The sequence below is a fragment of the Gorilla gorilla genome, chromosome 8 (genome assembly GCF_029281585.2).
Source record: "Gorilla gorilla gorilla isolate KB3781 chromosome 8, NHGRI_mGorGor1-v2.1_pri, whole genome shotgun sequence".
NCBI classification, from domain to species: domain Eukaryota; kingdom Metazoa; phylum Chordata; class Mammalia; order Primates; family Hominidae; genus Gorilla; species Gorilla gorilla.
This window is the reverse complement of record NC_073232.2, coordinates 19,771,728-19,792,129: the sequence shown is the minus strand read 5'-3', so window position 1 is coordinate 19,792,129 and position 20,402 is coordinate 19,771,728. Positions and strand designations below refer to the sequence as shown.

At 42.0% G+C, this 20,402-nt stretch overlaps 1 protein-coding gene across 1 annotated transcript in view; it reads right to left on the bottom strand.

Annotated features, from left to right (window-relative positions):
- Positions 1-20,402, bottom strand: part of CELF2 (CUGBP Elav-like family member 2) — an 872,927-nt gene that overhangs the window by 572,774 nt on the left and 279,751 nt on the right. The window lies entirely within an intron of this gene.

Genomic DNA, 20,402 nt, shown 5'->3' with positions numbered 1-20,402 from the left:
GCATTCTTATTCTGTAGCACAATACCAAGCTCATAAAAAGCATATAATAAATATCTGTTGTACTGAGCTGAAGGATATCTTGGGGAGACAATCTCAAAAGGATGAAGAGAAGAAAAAAAATAGGAAGTGAGAAGAGGACACAAACTCTCTTTGCTTATTTTACAATTTTGTTTTTAGTAGGTAATATATTTGGCAGGTAGAAGGAAGGACAGAGGGAGCATGCATTACCAGTACTGCAAATGACAGCTACTAGCAGGGACACATGCTCTAGTAGAACAACAAAAATTAAGAAAGAGGGTCAGGCGCAGTGGCTCACACCTGTAATCCCAGCACTTCGGGAGGCCGAGGTGGGTGGATCACTTGAGGTCAGGAGTTTGACACCAGCCTTACCAACATGGTGAAACCCTGTATCTACAAAAAATACAAAAATTAGCCAGGGGTGGTGGTGGGTACCTGTACACCCCGGTACTTGGGAACCTGAGGCAGGAGAATCGCTTGAACCCAGCAGGCAGAAGTTGCAGTGAGCTGAGATCACGTCACTGCACTCCAGAATGGGCAACAGAGTGACACTCCATCTTAAAAAAAAAAAAAAAGAAAAAGAAAAAGAAAGAAAGAAAAAGTGGGATCTGGAGAAGGAAAGTGACAGAGGTGTAAAACCTGTTTCATACATTCGACTTCTTCAGATCTTCTTGACCTTAGCTCTTTCCAGGGCCTTGGGATACTTGTTTCTGCCCAGTAGCTACTTTAGAAACCAAGTCTGCATGGCTCCAACCAAACTCATGGGGCTGTAACCTGCGAACACGTTGCGCTTTGCCCTGTGTCCCTGCCACATTACCACTCATCCCATGCAGGGCTTTGCTTGTGATGCTGAGATGCTGAGGTCTGAGATGCTATTTAGATACATTCAATGACCCACGTCTATGCAACTCAGAAAAGTGGGTGAGTTACCAGCTCATGGGGCAAATGTTTCACCAATTGGATGCAGTGGCTGGCAAGTTTGTTTTGTTTTGTTTTGTTTTGTTTTGTTTTGAGACAGAGTCTTGCTCTGTTGCCCAGGCTGGAGTGCAGTGGCGTGGTCTCGGCTCATGGCAAGCTCCGCCTCCCGGGTTCACGCCATTCTCCTGCCTCAGCCTCCTGAGCAGCTGGGACTCCAGGCGCCCGTCACCACGCCTGGCTAATTTTTTGTATTTTTAGTAGAGACGGGGTTTCACCGTGTTAGCCAGGATGGTCTCCATCTCCTGACCTTGTGATCCACCCGCCTCGGCCTCCCAAAGTGCTGGGATTACAGGCGTGAGCCACTGTGCCCGGCCAGCAAATATATTTTTACTGTTTACTTCCCACAGTTGGGTTGTCTGAAGATGAAGTGATTCATATGGCCCTTTGGGAGATAATCCCGTGAGACTGAGCAATGAACCCCACTGCATACCAAGCATTGGTCTGTTTACCAACACCCTCTGCAAAGTCTCTCTTTCTCTGCTCACACCCTTTCCCTCACCCTGCTTCTCTTCTAATGGACTCTCTAATACAGTAGTAACATATATATTTTATTTATTATTTTTTAAGTTCCAGGCTCCATTTCCTGAGGGACTTAGGCTGAGAGCATTGGTATCAGGCTCTTGAAAACATACCCTCAGGATGTCATTCTGGAGGCACCTAATTTGACTCAGGCCTCAGCCAATCTGGAAGACATAAATAAGCACAGGAACAGGAGGCCCAGTCTACCCTGTCATTGACTTTGGAAGTAGTGAAACCCGTCCTTGAGCTCACAATTATGGCATCATGGTGGTGGCGGTGGTGGTGGCGGTGGTGGCGGCGGTACTGTTGGTTGTTGGGGTGATTTATGATCAACCGAATGACTTGGGACTGGTTTATGGTTCAAAGACTGGTCAGCGTGATATACTGGTGCTAGCCAAAATTGGGTTATTGCTGCATTTCAGCTCCAGCATAGCCCCGAAAGACGGCGATGAAGTAAAATGTCCTAACTCCATAGAACTTCCAGCCACACACTCACCTGTTCCTGTTCCATTGACAGAGAAGTGGCTTGAGATATGAATATATATGGACCATTGGCAGTGAGAAATGAATGGGTGCTCCATCAGGGGCTTAGAAGGAGAAAGATTGGAAGATCAGGAACAAGTTCGTCCAAGGAAGACATGTGTGAGTGGGTACAAAGCCTGTAGACTTTCATGTCTTATGGCAGTGCCCAGTGAGAAGTCAGCATTGAAGTGGCAGCTCTAAAACCCCACGGGGGCAGGGGTCTCATTCTGCGCATGTCAGTCAGCCTCTGCTTTGGGCAACCCCAGGGCAGACATAGCAGGCTCATGAACAGAGTGGCCATGGTGGCAGGGGTGAAAGTTAAACCTCAGCCCAGCAGCATAGGCTCCCTCTCCCCAAGGCTCATCTAGTCCCTGCTGCTGCTGAATACCTAACCTCCAGCAGTGGAGACAAAGGCTGACACCTCCCCTGGCTCCATTCCCCAGGGTCCACTCAGACACTAGTGGCAGGTCCCTTACACCTGACCCCTTCCCTCCCGATGGAGGCAGCAGTGTGTCTTTCCCGGAACACACATCTTCTCCAAATATAGCTCTCCCTTCCTCCCCTGCAGGTCTCTACCTACTGATCTACTCCATATACAGTAATCTCAGACACATTTTATGACAAAGGAAGTGCAACAATGGCAGGCAGTAGCAACATAATTTCCTCATTATTCCATGTGCCTCATCACCCAGAACAGCTGGTCTGTGAAGGACTCAGCTAAGGCACAGCTCAGGGTAAACCTCGGCCAGGATGTACGAATCTGGGAACCAAGGGGAGAGAATTAGGATTGGCTCCTCTAACCATCCGTCACCCAATAACAAAATGATGGCATTTGCACTTCCTGTCTGTGCAATCTTAGTTTCCACCAAGTTAGAAGTTCTGGTTTCTGGGCTGAGTGGATGGAACACTTACATAGGAGCACTCGGTTTCTCAGGTTGGAGTGCCAGAGGCCAAGACAGCAGCTTTTGTAAATTGGTAGCTTGGTCCTGACTCTCCTGAGGAGCTGGGAGGGTGGCCCAGTGCGCTTGTGTCTGGCCCAGTGTGCTTGTGCCTTGGGCCAGTGCGCTTGTGCCTGGGATCCAGGGCATCTCCTCTGCAGTCTCTTGGTGCTTCTGAGTTGAATGATGATGATGAGAAATTGGAAATTGCACCAGCTGCAGCCCAACAAAGAAAAGACACTCAGTCCTCATGGAGAAAGGTCTGGATCCGCCCTTCAGATAAGCAATGGACAAGCCATGGTGCTGGCTGAGCATGAGCGAAGTCTAGAACAGGTAGTGGAGGATGAGCATCCAGCATGACCTCAAGACCAGCTGCAGTCGGTTGTTCCCTCAACCTTTTAACTTAAGGCTTTCTCAGAGACTGAGGCTGGCCGCCACTTTGAAGGGGGCACTCTGTGACTGATTAGTTTTATATTTCCTCTTACGGCATCTTGTTCTCACAGCAATAAAGCCCAACTGTGGTCGGGGAGTCAATACAACGCAAGGGCACAGGTAAGTGTGGCGGATAGGTCTTCAGGTCCTCTCAGCCTCATCCACCTCCTGGTCCAAGGCTCTTTGCTCTGGCCTGGCCCCTGCTGTAGGACCGGCTCTGCTCGGATTCTGGCCAGCTTCCCGCAGACAGAACTCAATGGCATCTAATGCTGTCACACCAAACATCTCTCACCTCGTGCCCTGCGCCTTCTACTTTTGTAAGAATTGAAATAAGAGATGCCTTGGGACTGGTTCAAGGCCACCCTTGTGCAATTCAGAAGCGTGGGGCAATTTTTCCACAAAGTGAAAAATGGGACCAGCGGGAAATGGAAGCTGGCAGATAAGGTCTTCCTGCCCTGGACACAGTGTCTGAAGTTCACAGTGATTTGTATGGATGTCCAAGGGGACATCCATACAAATTTTTATTTGATGTCCAAGGGGACATCAGCCCCCACAAGATCAAGCCGTGGGTGACCCTCCACCCCCAAAGGTGGTACTAGTAGCCTGCCCTTGTGTTGGCTCTAGCTTCTCTCTCTTTTCATTCCTGTTTTCCCTTAATCCTGCTTTCCTGGGAGTGCGCTCCCTAATAAAATACTGCACATGAGCTTTTATCTCAGGCTTTGCTTTCTGGGGAGCCTGGCCAAGGCAGAATTCATGTAAGAATGCAGAGATGTGAAGTGGAGATATTTAACTGCTGCAGAAGATGTACAAGCAGATACTCAGCAGACAGTGGAGGTGGGGTACAGGAGCCTAGAAAGTGGGGGAGACTTCTTCATCTTCATTCTGTTACTTCCAATTGTCAAATATTGGCTTCCAATTGTCAAAGTATTGGTATGATGATTTATAAGATTATTAAAAAGGCATTAGAAGGAATGGGAAATTAAGATTCTGAGACATAACAGGGTCAAAAGGTGACCCTTTAAATGTGTTTTATATGTGACATTAACACGTGCCTTGGAGCTTACTCTTCCAGACACAGTGATCCTCTAGGCCCATTCCTCTTGGAGAACTTGGCTCTGTCTCTTCTCAGAAGACACCTTGTGCGGTGTGCAGAACCTCTCTGTTGTCTGATTAGGTCTGCATGAGGAGTCGTGTAGAACTTTGAAGTGCTCCATCATATTTGTTTATACCTCTTATGCATGTGGAAACTCAGGTTAGGCAGATAAAAATGGCTAAGGGTGAAGACACAGTAGGAGATCGGCGCCACTTTCCCAAATGGAATTTTTGCAGAAAGTATGTTTTTTTGAAAACAATTTCATTCACAGCATCTTTGATTGGAAATTTTTAAAGGACGTATGATTTCCCTTTCAAATATGAATTATTGGGACTTTGTCAATGCACACAATAAAGTGTATCATAAATAGCCTCACAGAAAAACACATTAGTCTCCCCAAAGTATCCCTACTGACATCTCCTTTCCTTTCCTTCCCGTCTGAATTTTTGCATGACCCCAGAGTGGCTCTGTTACTAAGAAGAACAAATGGCTGAATGAACACCAAAAGCGTGGAACGCTGCTAGTCTGTGGGTTACCATTTAAAACTCTTTCAGACAGCCGCACAGCGTGAAATACTAATTCACTCCATCTACAATACCATATCCATTAGCACTTTCTCATCCTGGAATTTAAATAGTCCAAAGCTCAGAGAGTCACTAAAGAGAGTAATTAATACAATAGCACAATTCTCCATGGTTCAGGTGATATGATGAACGGCTTTACCTGTCACAAACAAGTACTACAGGAGGCAGGCTCTTGCAATTTTGCATTTTGAATATTCCCCCTCCCTCTCCATGTTCTGACATTCTCTTTCCAGGTGGATGTTTTATTTTTGTCTAGTGAAAATACAGGGACCCTCTGTTCCCGCGTTCGTGCCTCATTCTGTTTCAAACAGCTCCACTGTTTGAATAACCACACAATTGCAAAAACAAGCCACGAAAGAGACATGGTTTATATGTTGGTTTCACCTGCCATTTTCTTCCTTTCTGCATCTTCCTCCTCTCACATACACGGGGCAGCTCTGCGGAAGGTACAGACCCTTTATCAATGGGCTGTTTAGTTCCATGACCATGCAGGGTGGGTTTTCCTGACCGGGGCAGCGTTTCCAGGTTGTGTGAGTTTGGAGGGCCTCCATCTCATAATTACAGACGTAGGGATCTCAATTTCCAAGTCCATTATCAAATGTATGTCACAGACCACATCACAAGGCTCACGACGAGGGATATGGTTGCCCTCATGTGCAGTGAGTGAGAGGTGAAAAAGCTTCCGCCAAATGTTGGAACTGCTCAAATGACCTCTTTTGCGTAATGGAAAAACAGGTGCTCCATAAATACAAACTGGGCCAGCATTTTGCACTTAGTGATATCTTTTCACACACATTATCTCATTTATTCCCACAGCTACTGTCCAAGTTCCAAAAGTCAAGCATCATCATGTATGTTTTGTAAAATGAGCAAATTGAAGCTCGAAGAGGCTAAGCAGAGATCGCATGTGGAAATCTTGGATTACAACCTAGGACTGCTAACATGAACTTCTCGTACTAACTAGAGGCTGTAGCTCTAAAAATGTGGTTGGCTTTTCTCAAGTCTTTTATAATTTATTTTATTTTAGAGACAGAGTCTTGCTCTGTCACCCAGGCTGGAGGGCAGTGGGCAAGTTTTAAATATTTTGTAGAGACAGGGTCTTGCTATGTTGCCCAGGCTGGTCTCAAACTCCTGAGCTCAAGTGATCCCCCTGCCTTGGCCTCTCAATGTGCGGGGATTACAGGCATGAGCCACCACAGTTGGCCTCATTTTTTTTCAAATCTTTCTTTGCTGTATCCTTCTGGAACTGCTCACCATAGAGGGTAAGTGCTTGTACTCATATTAAAGCCCACTGGCATAGATATTAGGTGTGAATCCCAGAAGCCTGAGACCGGAGAACTACCCCCAAATGGTGGGGGTTATGCTTGCCTAGTGGATTCTGGAATGTTGTCTCAGTTCCCGAGCGTTAGTTTGAATTCGATCTACGTGTAAACGTCTGGAATAGGTGACTCCCCTTCCAGGACCCTGGGTGTCTCTATTAATCTACTCTTTTCCCTCTTACACGAAATTCTCAGATGATTTTCCTACCTATATCTCTACTTCTTCACCTCCAAGTCATGCCTCAAATGACTTCAATTTAGCTTCTGCTAGCACAATCCATAATTAAATGCTGTTACAGCACTGACTTTCCTATTACTCAGGCCCCTGAATACTGACCTGTCCTCTTCTTACATTTCCCAGAGTGGACATCCATTCTTCCTGTAGCACTCTCCTCCTGCCAAAGTCTCCTGGGTTGCCTCCTACCTCTCTGGTCATTTCTTGTCTGCCTTGTTTGTTGGGTCATCCTTCTCTCCTAAATCTCTGATGTTGGAATGCATAAGGGCTCAGTTTTAGGATCTCTTCTCTGTGTCTCTCCCAATTTTAGAACATCTCATCAGTTCTAATGAATTCATTTGCCATGTATATGCTCAGGGTTTTCAAATTCATGTTATCATTAAGTACTTTTAGTCTAAGTCAGGGCTCTCCAGAGAAACAGAACCAATAGGAGATCATCTACCTATCTGTCTATACACACACACACACACACACACACACACACACACACATGGTTTATTATAAGGAATTGTCTCATGTAATTAGAGAGGCTGAGAAGTCCCCAGATCTGTAGGTGGCAAGCTGGAGACCCAGGAGCCCATGGTTTAGCTCCAGTCCAAGTCTGAAGGCCTGAAAACCAGTAGAGCTGATGGTATGTGTTCCAGTCTGGAAGCCAGCAGGTTCAAGACCCAGAGCTAATGTTTCAGTTTGCATCTGAAGCTAGGAAAAGACCAATGTCCCAGCCCAATTGGTCAGGCAGGAGGTTCTCTCTTGCGATGCGGGAGGTTGGCTTTTGTGTTGTATTCAGGCCTTCAACAGATTGGATGAGGCCCACCCACATTTGAGAGAGCAACTGCTTTATTCAGTCTACTGATTCAAACATTAATCTCATCCCAAAACACCCTCACAGGAACACCCAGAATAATATTTGACCAAATATCTGGGTACCCTGTGGCCCAGTGAAGTTGACACATAAAATTAATCAACATACATTTTTCATGGACTTACACCTCTACCAACCTATTCAACCATGTCTACTTTGATTTCTCACAGGTCCCTCAAATTTAACCTGTCAAAAACTCATTGTATAATCTTTTTCTTCAAATTTATTTCTTCCTCAGGTATTCCCGAAAACTGTAAAATGACACAACTCATTCAACTTCTTACGTGAGAACCTGAGAGATGTCTTTTATACTCCTCCTCCTACCTCCCCTCAAATAATCAATTCCAGCCAACACCCATTTTGAGGTATTTGCTGAAGCTCTCAACTTCTTTTAATTTCTGTTACTTAATTCAAGTCATCAAGATTTTTTTTTTGAATTGTTGACCACAATGACCAAAAAAAATCTTCTATGGAACATAGAAGTCTATGGGACAATACCATATCTATGCTCCATAAAACACTGAGTGATCTTTTAAGATACACTTAGACCATGTCACCACCCAGCTTAAAATTCTTCTGTGACTTCCCATTGCTCTTAAGATAAAGTCCAAACTCCTTAATGAGCCCTACAAAGCCTTGCGTGATGCGACCTTTGCTGGCATCATTATCCTTTTCCATCTCTCTCCTTCCCTGAGCCCTGCCAGGAGTTTTTTCTCAGTTCCTCCCACTCACAGAGCTCTTTCTTTCCACAACACTTTTACAAATCCTGTTCTTTCTGCGAGAAACACTGTTGGCCTTTTTCCTCGTTTGCTTGGATGTGTTCTATTCAGCCTCTAGGCTTCAGCGGACATGTCATTTCACTAGGAAATCTTCCCAAGTCCCCTGCTTAGGCGCATGTGTCCTCACTGCAGGCTGATCTCCTTTCTCCCCTCCATCGCAGCTTTAATCATACACATCACCCATTCACTGCTTCTGTAATTCTATTTAATGCCCATCTCCCACACAAGATGGTAAACTGTATCGACGTGACTTGCTTGCATCTTCTGAGTTAAGGAAATACACGAATAATAATTTAGGGAATAAATGAATGAATGCAATCAAAGAACTGCTGAGATGGCTGGCTCTTGCTACAACCAAGTCACAGTAGCACAGTCTCTTTTCCTTCCAGGTGCCAGTCTGGGTCACATGGAGCATTCAAGAGCCAACAGTAGAACACTCCTAGAGTCAGGCGTTCTCAGGATAAAGAGGGGGACTGGAGTAGGACAGAGAGGTCTAGATGTACCAGGGCAGGAAAGGTAAGAGTCAAGACAACAGTGGTAAAAATGATTTTAGCTGGCCACAGTGGCTCACATCTATAATCCCAGCACTTTGGGAGCCTGAGGTGGGTGGATCACCTGAGGTCAGGTGTTTGAGTCCAGCCTGGCCAACATGATGAAACCCTGTCTCTACTAAAAACAGAAAATTAGCCAGGCGTGATGGCACATGCCTGTAATCCCAGCTACACAGGAGGGTGAGGCAGGAGAATCACTTGAACTGGAAGGTGGAGGTTGAAGTGAGCCAAGATCGCATCACTGCACTCCAGCCTGTGTAACAAGAGCGAAACTCCATCTCAAAAAAAAAAAAAAAAAAAAAAAAAGATTTTAAGAACCTGGCTATTTTAACTACTATTTCTATATAGGAATATCACCGTCTTTTCAAGAATATAATTTGTCTTCTCTGTACGATTTTGCAACAAGCCTACATATTCAGGAAATACTTGGAGTCTGGTTCCCTTATCTTCTGGCAGGGAGAGGAAGATGAGAATTCAGACTTATAAAACTGCTAGAAGAATCACCATGACAATGGTGATTCTCCTATGTGTTGTTAGGGCCATGAAGCCTCAAGCATTGGGCCCAAGGTGAGCCATGATTGGCTGATTAGAGAAAGGGACACTAGGTCAGGCGTGGTAGTTCACACCTGTAGTCCCAGCACTTTGGGAAGCCGAGGCGGGTGATCACCTGAGGTCAGGAGTTCGAGACCAGCCTGGCCAACATGGTGAAACCCTGTTTCTACTAAAAATACAAAAATATACCTGCCACCATGCCCGGCACCTGTAATCCCAGCTACTTGGGAGCCTGAGGTAGGAGAATCGCTTGAACCCTGGAAGCAGAGGTTGCAGTGAGCCAAGATCACGCCACTGTGCTCCAGCCTGGGAGACAAGAGTGAGACTTCATCTCAAAAAAAAAAAAAAAAAAAGAAAGAAAAAAGAAAAATGGGCACTGAGCTTCTAGTGAATCCAGCCAATACTCAGAGATGCCTGCTTTATGTAGGGTGGATGAGTTAGGCCTGGCATCTCCATCTATGTGTTCCTATTTTACCTTCCTTTCATACAGTCTTATGCCTTTGGGATTTGTTCAATGATGCATTTGCATGCTATGCTCAGGTCCACGGAATGGATGGCAAACCATGTTACAAAGCAATCATTGATTTGATAGCTCATATCTCTGTGAAGCAAGGATCTGTGCCAATGAAGCGGAATGTCAGCTTTTGGCAAGGTTAAAAAAATTGAGAGGACTCTCTGACAATTAGGAGATAGGGAAGCTCTCCTAGCAGCTTTGTTCAACAGGCAGTTTTAATCAAAAGACAAATGAAGTTAGAAGACACATTGTATTGATCTTAAAGAAACACAGTGAGGCATATGTCAGGCAAACAAGAAATGTATGGAATCAAGAAAAAAGAAAGGCATTTGTTTTGGCCTGGACGGCTTATTTCATTGCACACTATTAAATGCACTCAAATCTGTCAGTTACGCACTGGATGCTACCTATAATTCTTTGTTTATAGCCATGTAATATCTGAACCATATTTTTCCATTAAGGCACCAAGGTCAATGATACAGATAATTAACCAACTGATTTAGTACATTTATTTTCCCTGAAGTTCCAGGAAGGCTCTCAGTATCCAGCCTTGAGATTCCCACTCTGTGTAGACACTGGGACAGCGTGGGCTCTGTAATGGGACACCGATGTGATCCATGGCTGGCGTTTTGCCTAGCAGCATCATACATCTGCCTAAATGATGATGAATGCTATCTTTGGACGAGGCAGGAAGATGTCATTTCACAGGCCCATATTCCTGACCTCCCAGGGTTTCCCACTAAGACTGCCAAAGAGTCGTAGTGCTGATAATTCCTTATAGAACTCTGAAGGGTGTAAAGGTGACAGGCAAAGCCGATGAAAAGAGCCCAAGGTGCATTGAAGTTTAATCTATTACACCAAGCAGCACAGAGAATAGCTGGATGCATTTGTGTCCTCTTGTTTTGCCCTTCCACAATGGCAGTCAGCTGTCCAGGTGTTATTTCTTCCCTCTCCAGCCATGCTTCACTTAGTTATATCTAGAGCTGTAGGTTACCTATCAATAAAAAGAATTTGAAATCTCTCAACACAGAGATATTATTTCTGCTTCAACTTATTTCAGGATGCCACAGTTCAAAATGAAAATCTGCAGATTGCTGATAGCTCTGTCAATATCATTCAGCTGCTAACAACATTTTATTTGTGATACCTGTAGACAGAGTGTAGGCCCCTGAATCCAACCACAAACAGAGAGAAGGTCCCGGGGCTCAAACAGTGTGGTTCTGTAGGGGCCTAGTTTACAAACTTTGCTTCTTCATTACTGAAAGATTCTTTACAAGTTTTAAACTATATAAAATTTAACCATCTTGTAACAAATTCAGCAGCAGGATAACAAGGGCAGAAACTGTATCTTCTTTTTTCCTCCCTCTCTCCACATTGCTAAAGAAAGGGAAGTTTTTGCCATAATGCTTTACTAAGTCACAGGTGTAGATCCAACTTCTTCAAACTATATATTTAAAGACAAGTAGCTTATTCTTATATTTTTGGGAAAAAGTCTGTAGTTGATTTCATTTGTATCTCTTTTTATATTTAGGCTTGTATCTTTTCATATGTTTCTTAATAGTTTCTCTTTTAGTAATTTGCCTTTTAGATTGTATACATACATACATACATGTGTGTGCATGTGTGTCATTGTCATTGTTGAATTCCAAGAATTCACAGAGTTAGTCTATTTTATTCTATTTTATTTTTTATTTTATTGTACTGTTTTAAGAGACAGAGACAGTGCAATGGTATGATAATTCCCACTGCAGCCTCTAACTCCCGGGCTCAAGTGATCCTCCTATCTCAGCCTCCCAAGTAGCTGGGACTACAGGTGAACACCAAAATGCCCATCTAATTATTTTATTTTTTGTAGAGAAGGGTTCTTGCTTTGTTGTCCAGGCTGGTCTTGGAATCCTGGCCACAAGTGATGTTCCTACCTCGACCTCCCAAAGTACTGAGATTACAGGTGTGAGCCATTGCATTTGGCCCATAGTTTTTTGTTTGTTTGTGTGTTTTGTTTTTGAGACAGAGTCCCCCTCTGTTGCCCAGGCTGGAATGCAGTGGTGTGATCTTGGCTCACTGCAACCTCCACCTTCAGGGTTCAAGCAATTCTCCTGCCTCAGCCTCCCGAGTAGCTGGGACTACAGGCACGTGCCACCACGCCTGGCTAATTTTTGTATTTTTAGTAGAGACAGGGTTTCACCATATTGGCCAGGCTGTTCTTGAACTCCTGACCTCATTATCTGCCTGCCTTGGCCTCCCAAAGTGCTGAGATTACAGGTGTGAGCCACTGCGCCCAGTCCCCGTAGTTATTTTTTAATGGATATTGCCATTTTGTCCAGCAAATAGCAAAAATTACTGCTTATTTAAGTCAATCTGATTTTTAGTCTTTATATTTGCACTGTTCTAAGACAATCATTCCTAGAAAATTACTGATCACAAATGAATGGAATAGAGTGAATAGACATGAATAGAGTGATAGTTCAAGAAAAGAAAAATAAAGGAATCAATAAAAATATCATTATTATCAAGAGTTAATTTAAATATAACTGCAGCATTAAAGGCAACATATCGGAGACCTAGTCAATGGGAATCTAAGGGGTCCCTGATGTTCAGTGAAAAATTACTCAACAAATATGAAATAAAATATATGATATGGCATAGATTTTATAAATTAACATTTAATGCAGTTTTATTTTAGAAAAAGTGAAAATAAAAATGCCAGTTGAAAACCATGAGAGTGTTTTATTTTCAGGTAAAAATCCCAACTCTATCCCAAACAGAATGACTATCCAAATATTTATTAGGTTGATGCAAAAGTAACTGTGGTTTTTACCATTACTTTTAATAATCAGCAAGATAAATTTTCTTAAACACATTTAAATACAGACAGAACTTTTGAAAGGTCTGCTGTATGAGAATATTAAATGACCTGAAAAGTGTAATAGTCATCTGCCAAAAGAAAATATATAGAAATGGAAAGAAACAGTATCAGTATTTTTGGCGGGCCACAATGTTTCCTGTACTATTTCAGGTATGCAGAACACAGAAGAAAGTGAATCTTGGTGTTACATGAAATGGATTCTTTCAAAATAAATAATTATTTACATTTTCCCCTAATACTATGTCTATGAAATTATTGTGAAAAACATAGATTCCTTGACCAGGCAGCATTTTATATTTAATAAAACCAACATGAGTTAATACTGAACAACAGAGGGATGGTCATTAGGATGGTTCGCTTTGACTCTATTCGGGTAAAAAAGAATTTTTGGCAAGTTGGAATTTGGGTTGTTTTTGGTTGTGCGTCTGGCATCCATTCTCTCATTTCTTCTTCCCAAGAAAACACCAGTTGTATTAATGTACCGGCTGATTTTCCACTCAGCTCAGGTGTCTTGTGAATCTGATCCTACCCGTGGTTGAAGAGTGACTGTGCTAAGATCCGGCATAGGACGGATCACGTGATATAACATTGTAAGAGGGGGCGTGGCCATCACATGAGGATCTTTTTAGGAAAGATGTTCCTCACTCTTCTGAGAAGGGTTACAAAGATGTCTCTTTCTCTTTTCCCTTTGGACCATTTGTCCTGTGCACCTGTCGTAGAGCGACAGATTGTCAAGACCAATCTGAGGAGGAAGCAGCAGACGCAGGAGAGCAGAGCCATAAAGACTGCGAGCGAAAATGTAGCAGAGCCAGTAGATGAAGGCAACCCTGAAGCCTATCCCAGCCCTGAATTTCCCCCGTGTTTGGCAAGTAAATGCCCTTATTGTTGAAGCCAGTTTGAGCTGGGTTTTCTGTTACTTGCTACCAAAGCTGTCCAGAACAATATGATTAGAATTTTAATGCACTGTGAAGAAGAGCCAATAGAAGATAAATATGAATAGGAGAGAAGAAGAAACTCATGTTCTCACTCTGTCATCCCAAGTATCTGGTGTAAAATGATAAGAGGTTATGTCAATTATCTGTTAATTACCTAGGAATTCTTTGTATCTACTAAGATAGAGATTTTTTATGACATTTTGAGATTACAAACCTGCATTTTACCACCTCTTATTTTTTTCTCCCTTTCAAGTTTCATCCTGGCATTTGTCTTTTGTAAACATAACCTTGGTGTATATTTAAAGTTATCAATTTGTGTCATCTTGGAAGCCAGCGAAGATTGTTTCTGCCCACAGGAAGCAAATGATCTACTTATTGAGGGAAACAGAACATCTAAGTTTTAAAAAGCAATAATAATTCACAAAGCATATTCTCATTGTCCGTTGACTGACGCCGATGGCTTGCTGCTGAGGAATTCATGCAGGTGTTATCATGAGAAGGAGTTATTACTTAAGGCTTGGGTAATTAGGAGAGGCCTTGGAGCATGGAGACTTGTTCTGGGCTTCAGAGAACACATAGAATTCAAATCTATAAAAAGAGCTGAGGCTAAAGAGCAAGGAGTCAAGTTATCAGTATTTTTGGCACCACATTACTGGTGTTTTAAATTTGGCAAAATGGCTGAAACCTAATTAAAGATATCTAAATAATCTAGACTTAAACTGTGAACAACAAAAATAGACCTGGGGCTAAACACCCTTAAATCATGAAATTCTAAGACAGCAGAGTTCACTTAGAAACCACTTCTTCCTGATCATGCTTCCTTGTAGTCATCATATGAAGCTGTCTAGTGTCTCTTCTAGTTTCTTAAAGAACATGATTAAGAGTGCTTCTGTTTGGTCAGCGTGTTGGCTTATGCCTGGAATCCCAGCACTTTGGGAGGCTGAAGCGAGAGGACTGATCAAGTCCGGAAGTTTGAGACCAGCCTGGGAAACCTGGCAAAACCCCATTTCTACAAAAAATAAAATAAAAAAATATCGGCCAGGCATCGAGGCACGTACTTACAGTACCAGCTACTTGGGAGGCAGAGGTGGGAGGATCACTTAAGCCTAAGAATTGGAGGCTGCAGTGAGCTGTGATTGTGCCACTGCACTCCAGCCTGGGTGACAGAGTAAGACTCCGTCTCAAAAAAAAAAAAGAAAAAAGTGTGCTCTGCTTCATTGCTTAAGTAGTTAATCTCAAATGCTTTTCTAGTCAAATACTAAAAAAAAAAAAAAAAAAAAAACCCACCTCAGCATGTACAAATCTCCAAACAACCTTTATTTATGTTTACTTTTAATAAGAGCTATGAAACATGTCTCAACAAGCAAGAACCTAATTGCATCAATGCATTTGATCTGTTGAACATCCTGTTCATAATAAACCCTCACCTATAAATACACATTGAAAATACAAATTAAGCATCCACATTAAGCAATGTGGCCTGTTTTCTAGATGTCATGGGTTTTGCTCTGGAATTATCTGTATAACCTCAAGAAGGGGCCATGTTTTTTGTATAGTTCAATGCATAAACTTTAGTTTTAATTGGTGAAGTCAGGTGCATGTGACCAAGTCCCTAAGGTAGGAAAATTAGGAAGAATTTTACTGTTTCAAAAGTCAGCTGTTCATCTTATAAGTTCTCTCAAAACACTTGTGATTTTTTAACATAAGAAAGAGAAATGCTACTTAAGTTGTCCAAGAAGAAAGCCATATAATTGATTGACATGGTAGTGTGTTTCCCGGTCCTTGGATGCATTTCTGGTCTGGGAGTGGGCTCACTTTTCATGACACCATTCGTATCCGTAATGATACCAGGGGGCAAGAAAAGAGGATGTTCTCGTTTGAAGTGGATTGGAAGTGATGGTGGAATGCATTGCAACTTTGAGCTAAAGTATATAATTTTGTGAATCACTCTGTTGCAGAGTTACACACACGCACAAATAGAGAAGCAAAATCCCATACGCACTCTTAATCTTAACACACACACACACACACACACACACACACACACACACACACACACAGAGCTTTGGAAATTAGAATTCATTTTTAGAGAAAAATTTTTAAAAATGTGACCCTTGATAATTAAAGAGACATAAACTTTCTATGATAATGGCCTTAAATTCTGTTTCATGGTGTGACTTAAGATCCATCCCCACCAAATACACACAAACTAAAACAAACATTTCACCAAGCAATGCTTACCTTTTTAATATTCAATGCACTCAGAGAATTATTTATTCTATGTCTTCTTTTAAAAATTAAAAAGGGTAGTTGCAACCCACAACGTTGATTTTACAATTCACCAAGGGCTCACATTAGTTGGAAAACACTGTCTTTAAGTACGTTATGTGATGTTTGGGAACAACGGTAATATATGTAAACGTGTGCAATATTGGTTTGTGAATATTTGAACTAGGATTCTCCTGAACCAGGGATTAGCAACAGAATAATTCTGAGACTCAGAATCCCACTTTTAATGCCTATCATGGTAGAATTTTTTTTTTTTTTTTTTTACTACCAGTATTTTGCTCTCATGAGTAATACCAGTAAATTATTTTGCCTAAATTCTTTTAGATCTCTGGAATATCTTTTTTTTTCTTTTTCTTTCTTTCTTTTTTTTTTTTTTTTTTGAGATGGAGTCTTGCTCTGTCATCAGGCTGGAGTGCAGTGGTGCAATCTCGGCTCACTGCAACCTCCACCTCCTGGGTTCAAGCGATTCCCCTGCCTCAGCCTCCCGAGTAGCTGGGATTACAGGCATGCACCACCACGCTCGGCTAATTTTTTTGTATTTTAGTAGAGAAGGGGTTTCACCATGTTGGTCAGGATGGTCTCAATCTCCTGACCTCATGATCTGCCCACGTTGGCCTCCCAAAGTGCTGGGATTACAGGCGTGAGCCACCGTGCCCGGCCTGGAGTATCTTGAAATATAACAAAACGTCATGTCCTGCTAAGTCACAGTGCTCTGTCATATTTCTAGAGCCAGCTTTATTTAAAAGCTGCAGCTATCCACTTGCTACTACTGGCATCTTAGACATAAGGAGGGTTCTGCACTGTGATGGGTACTTTAGCCATGGTTAAAAGTGACAATGACAGAAACCCTCCAGGTAGTGTCCACGGACCAGATCCCAGGCCTGACTCTCTCCTGGGAGGAGTACAAGCCAAATGGAACCAACATCTGGATATGGTCCATGCCCTGCTGTGAATTCTGGGAAGCAACCTTCGTCTGTGACCTCTTGCATGTTTTCAGTGAGAACACCGGTAGATTAGGTAAAACTTCCCCTTTGTCAATTCAGTGACCGAAGCAGGTCATAATTTGTTGTTACTAACACATCTTTTCTCAGCAAGAATATTTGATTTCATGGGTCTATTTTATCTGTGGATGTATTTTAAACTTTAATCAAAGAGCCAGGTCACGAGAGCTATGCAACATGAGAATCTATTAGTACCAGAAACCACACTTGATTGTTTAATTTCTCAATTAAAAAAATTTCCATTCGCAAATTGGAAATACGATGTATTTCACAAACACACTCAATTTAACTACTCATTAAATCATAATATTAATCTTATTTTTTTTCCCAAAGCAGTACGAGATTTGTGCTGATCCACCTCTACTATCAACTTAATCTTTTGTGACCAGGGGTTAGCAATGAACAAAGCTTAGTCATGGAATTTACAGCCATGGAAGGAAGGTAACATCACTGGTCAATATTGAGACTGAATGCAGTGCCCTGCCTCATCAGCATGAAGTTCTACTTAAAGGGACTATGAGAGAAAAAAAAGGCAAAATACACCATCTGGGTGGAATTACAACATGGCTGGCATGTATAACAACTATCTATGGTGGTCTATTTTGCCCCTTAAGGAGTTATCATTCTGTGCCCTTCAGATACAAACTTGCTTCTTTGTCAGACTTGGAATTATAGCTGAAAAGGAACTACATTCTTTTACTTTCCAGGACATTTGTGTCTCTACCTCCAGACTGAAGTCAGCTGTTTGGAAAGCAAACTTCCTCATGGAACGCAGTGAGTTCTCTCTCCATTTGGCATAAATGCTTGTAGGGCAGAGATACTTATTTTTCACAAAAGGACAAAGAGGCACCAGAAAATCTGATGTATAAATGCACCCCCAAACCAAGATCCCAGAAAGGTTTTGCTCCCACAGGCTCAACACTCCAATATTTCTCAGAAAAGGAGCTACTGTTAGCACAGTGAGATCTTCTTAAGCCTGCTGGATTCTAAAAAGAGCGCAAGGAATATTCAGGGATTTCTAGACATCGCTGAAACGGGTTCGAAATCCTCAAACAATTATTTTGAGAAGGAATGTTTGTTATTTCTGTAGGTCTTTGTATCATCTTTAACAAAGGGATTTGGATTTCATAGATGCTAGTGTCTAAGTTGGAATAAGAATGGAACGGATTTAGTGACTCCAGGGACCTCAATCTGCACCCATGGCAACTAAATTTCAGCAGGGTCTCACCACTTGAGTTTCAAGGATGCCTTTGGCAGCTGGGATTTAATTAATGAGAAACCAACAGACAGGTGACAATCATTCTATTCTTCCACCTTATCACCAGGGCTAGAATTTGTGACAAAAGTTTTAGTTAAACTTTAACTTTCTCTTGCTTAATTAACTTTAAGATGGAACACACATATACACACATATGTATTTGCGTGAATAAATTTATTTGTTAAATTTTTTCAATTCCTTGTTTTACATCAGAGCATCTGACAGGGAAATGGACAGTATTTAATCCAAATTAATCCAATGTGAATTTCACCTTCTTCAGTTGTCTTTCTTAAATGTTAAAATACTTAAAAGAGTGCCTGACCCATGTCAATGCACAATAAGTGTTAGTTAACCATAACAATTTCACTTCTTTCATTTGCCTTCCCTGGTTCAGAATCTTTCTCTGATTTTTTGCATTTTCCCCAAGAGCTCTAACCAAATACTACACTAACTATAAAAAATAGTAAGACTGATCCTTTCAGTGATAGAGAATTAGTGGCGTTGCTTTTCTTTTTTTTTTCTTTTTTTTTTTTCTTTGAGATGGAGTCTCACTCTGCCGCCAGGCTGGAGTGCAGTGGTGCAATCTCGGCTCACTCCAACTTCTACCTCCCAGGTTCAAGCAATTCTCCTGCCTCAGCCTCCTGAGTAGCTGGGATTATAGGCATGTGCCATCACACTCGGCTAATTTTTGTATTTTTAGTAGAGATGAGGTTTCACCATGTTGGCCAGGATAGTCTCAATCTCTTGACCTCATGATCCACCCACCTTGGCCTCCCAAAGTGCTGAGATTACAGGCGTGAGCCGCCTCGCCCGGCCTATGGCATTGCTTTTGATAGATCATTCTATACATTTGAATTGAGGGTAGGGGTCCTATCTACTTGTTCCTCTTATTTCCCCAAGGTTCTTACCAAGATGCCCTTTTCTCTTTACTAATTACCACTAGCTTCAATTTAGAACAGTCAGATTGGTTCATTATAAAACATTCTGAAAATGCTTAAAAGCAAAGAGAAAATATGAAAATTACCTTAAATCATATCATTTATTGATAACAATCATGAACATTTTTACTAATTTGCTTCCAGTCTTTTTGTCTTTATAGACATTACTTGCAATCTTTAAATAAAGCTGGGATCATACTACAAATGCATCCGAGCAGCCTTCTTTTCATGTATACATTTAAAATAGTATCTTATGCCATTAAATATTTAAAAAATATAATTTGCAATGGTGCTTAACATCCCATTCTATGACTCTATACTATTCACCCTTCCTCCTTTATGAGACATTCAGATTGTATCAGTATTTTGATATTCTAAATAAATAATAATATTGTTTGCACATTGATGCTTAGTAAACATTGTTGGCTGATTTCTGTCACTCAGGTGCCATTTAATCCACAATTTTGATGGATAGCACATTAAGCTGTAATTTAGATTTCTAGGCCACTTAGTACCCTCAGCTTGTTCCCCATGCTGTAGCCTATTTATTATAGAGGGAGTAGAAGGTGATATGCCTTCTGTAATGAAGCCCACGCTCACAGAAGCTCTAAGTTGATTTTATATCCAGCCCAAATATCCCGTAGATCTAGAATCATGAGTATTCTATAACAGTACAACAATATGTGACACATAGTAGACATTAAATAAGCATTTCTAGACGAATAATACAATTATCTAGTTGACATTTCACTCTGTTTTCTTGCAAGCATTTCAAACTCAACACATTCATACAGTGAACTCTTAATTCCTGCTTCGAATCTCCCGTAAAGCAAAAATACTGCCTGGCTCTCTCCCTTCTCCCGATCTCAGTAAACTGAACAATTCATACTGGTTTGGCAAACTGGAAGGCTGAATCATCTTTGACATTCTCATCTCACTCACCAAACACAGCAAACCCTATTGCTTCCTTTACAGACTCTGCTTCCAATTCACCCACATCTGTTTATCTCCACAACCACCACCTGATCCATGTCACCACCAGCTCATTGTCAGTCCTTTTCCCTGGACTCTCCTGTCCTGCCATTGACCTCTTTCAGAGAGAATTCTTTTTTTTTTTTTTTTTTTTGAGACAGAGTCTCGCTCTGTCACCCAGGATGGAGTGTAGTGGCACAACCTCGGCTCACTGCCAGTTCTGCCTTCTGGGTTCACGCTATTCTCC